This window comes from Mercurialis annua (assembly GCF_937616625.2).
Source record: "Mercurialis annua linkage group LG4 unlocalized genomic scaffold, ddMerAnnu1.2 SUPER_6_unloc_11, whole genome shotgun sequence".
Classification (NCBI taxonomy): Eukaryota; Viridiplantae; Streptophyta; class Magnoliopsida; order Malpighiales; family Euphorbiaceae; genus Mercurialis; species Mercurialis annua.
In genome coordinates, this window is record NW_026605940.1 from 110,001 (window position 1) to 112,500 (window position 2,500).

Below are 2,500 nucleotides of genomic sequence, written 5' to 3' on the forward strand. Positions count from 1 at the left end.
TCACCATCAAACGGGTATCCGCACAAGTCGTCCATCTAAGCCCACGGAAGAAATCACCGAGTCCCGCGGTTCAGTTCGTTTTCCGCAAACTGCTTCGTACGCAACAACTTCAATAGTTCAAGTGGACTGATCGGAGGCTCTCCATGAAGTTTGGTGGTTTTCGGACGCGTGTTGCACCGTTTACGACTTCTCGGCCGCGTGCCGGAACCGCAAGGCCCCGAGCGTCCTTTGACTCGGAAAAACTTTTCTCGCACGGTGCCGCTCCGGCACGTCGAGTGGACCACTGGGAGGCCCTCCGTGAAGTTTGGTGGTTTTCGGATGCGCATTTTATGTTTTATGAATTTTCGGCCCATTCCGCGTGGCGGAAACTGCGGCAAAAGTGCACAAAATGATAGTGTCCCGAGCAAAATAAAATTGGAAGCAAAATGTCCCGGACAATAATTTGCGAGTAGTTAGTATACATTGAAAGGGGATTTTGCAAAGAAGTTTGGTGATTTTTGGACATATATTTTGCCGGTTATGAATTTCCGAAGGTAAAACGATTAAAAAATTAAAAAAAATACCTCCGGGGCTCGAAAAATTTCGGTATTTGTTATTATGCGGGTTTGGATATATATAAACATATTTCCAAAATTTCAGATCAAAATTCCATGCCGATTTTTAAAAATGGGGGGGGGGGGTTGCTGGGCACATGTGATATTTCCTCCTGGCAGTCCAAAAAAAGTCCTAAGAGCTCTTTAGGGGGGTGCACCATTCCTCACCCCCGCGGGCTTGCCGCAAGCCCTCGTCCGCGGTGCAAGCGGCGCGCGCGCGCGCTATGCGAAAAATGCTGGAAATTGCGGAAAAATCCCTGCCTGGCAAAATTACGGAAATGCCCCCCTGCGGCGAATCGCGGAAAATGCCCGGCCGGAAAATTGCGTCGAAATGCTCGGAATTGCGGAAAATCCCCCCCCCCCGTGCATTAATCTAATGACCGGGTGCGGGTGCGGGTGCGGGACCGGGTGCGGGTGCGGGCACTCGGGCACTCGGCAGCTCGGCGCGAGACGCGAGCGCGTGTGTGGCCTCGAAGACCCTCGGAAAGGCCCGCCGACGTCCCTCCGAAGGCCCTCGCATGTCCATCGGAAGGACCTTCGGCAGCCGGTCGGCAGGCCTTCGCCAGCCCAGCGGCGGCCCTTGGGCATCGGCAGCCTTTCGGCTGGGCTTCGGCAGCCTTTCGGCAGCGCATCGGCAGCGCACCGGCAGCCCTTCGGCAGCGCATGGGCAGCCCTTCGGCAGCCCTTCGGCAGCGCATGGGCAGCCCTTCGGCAGCCCTTCGGCAGCCCTTCGGCAGCCCTTGGGCATCGGCAGGGCTTCGGCAGCCCTTGGGCATCGGCAGGGCTTCGGCAGCCTTTCGGCAGCCCTTCGGCAGGGCTTCGGCAGCCCTTCGGCAGGGCTTCGGCAGGGCTTCGGCAGGGCTTCGGCAGCCCTTCGGCAGCCCTTCGGCAGCCCTTCGGCAGCCCTTCGGCAGGCCTTGGGCATCGGCAGGGCTTCGGCAGCCTTTCGGCAGCCCTTCGGCAGCCCTTCGGCAGGGCTTCGGCAGCCCTTCGGCAGCGCATGGGCAGCCCTTGGGCTTCGGCAGCCCTTCGGCAGCCCTTCGGCAGCCCTTCGGCAGGGCTTCGGCAGCCCTTCGGCAGCGCATGGGCAGCGCATGGGCAGCCCTTCGGCAGCCCTTCGGCTGGGCTTCGGCAGGGCTTCGGCAGCCCTTCGGCAGCGCATGGGCAGCGCATGGGCAGCCCTTCGGCAGCCCTTCGGCAGGGCTTCGGCAGGGCTTCGGCAGCCCTTCGGCAGCGCATGGGCAGCCCTTGGGCATCGGCAGGGCTTCGGCAGGGCATCGGCAGGGCTTCGGCAGGGCTTCGGCAGCCCTTCGGCAGGGCTTCGGCAGCCCTTCGGCAGCCTCTCGGCTGGGCTTCAGCAGCCCTTCGGCATGCCTTGGCATGCCTTGCATACATTCCCCAGCCGTATGAACCTCTGCTGGTTTTGCTTCCCAGCCGAATGAACCTCTGCTCTGTGTAAAAATGTATATGTCTTGCACTAAGTGAAATTCTATAATACTTTCCTCGAACAATATTCATACAGTAGTTAATATATATTAAATGAGGAATTTAGAAAGAAGTTTGGTGATTTTTGGAATTTTTTTTTGCCGGTTATGAATTTCCGAAGGTAAAACGATAAATAAATAAAATAAAATACTTCCGGGACTCGAAAAATTCTGATATTTGTTATTATGCAGGTTTGGGTATATATAAACATATTTCCAAAATTTCAGATCAAAATTCCATGCCGATTTTTAAAAATGGGGGGGGGGGGTTGCTGGGCACATGTGATATTTCCTCCTGTCAGTCCAAAAAAAGTCCTAAGAGCTCTTTAGGGGGGTGCACTATGCCTCACCTCCCTGCACCAACTGCCGAAGGCTTTTGGTGCGCGCCTTTTGGCGCACCTATGGCACTGACGAGGGAAGGAA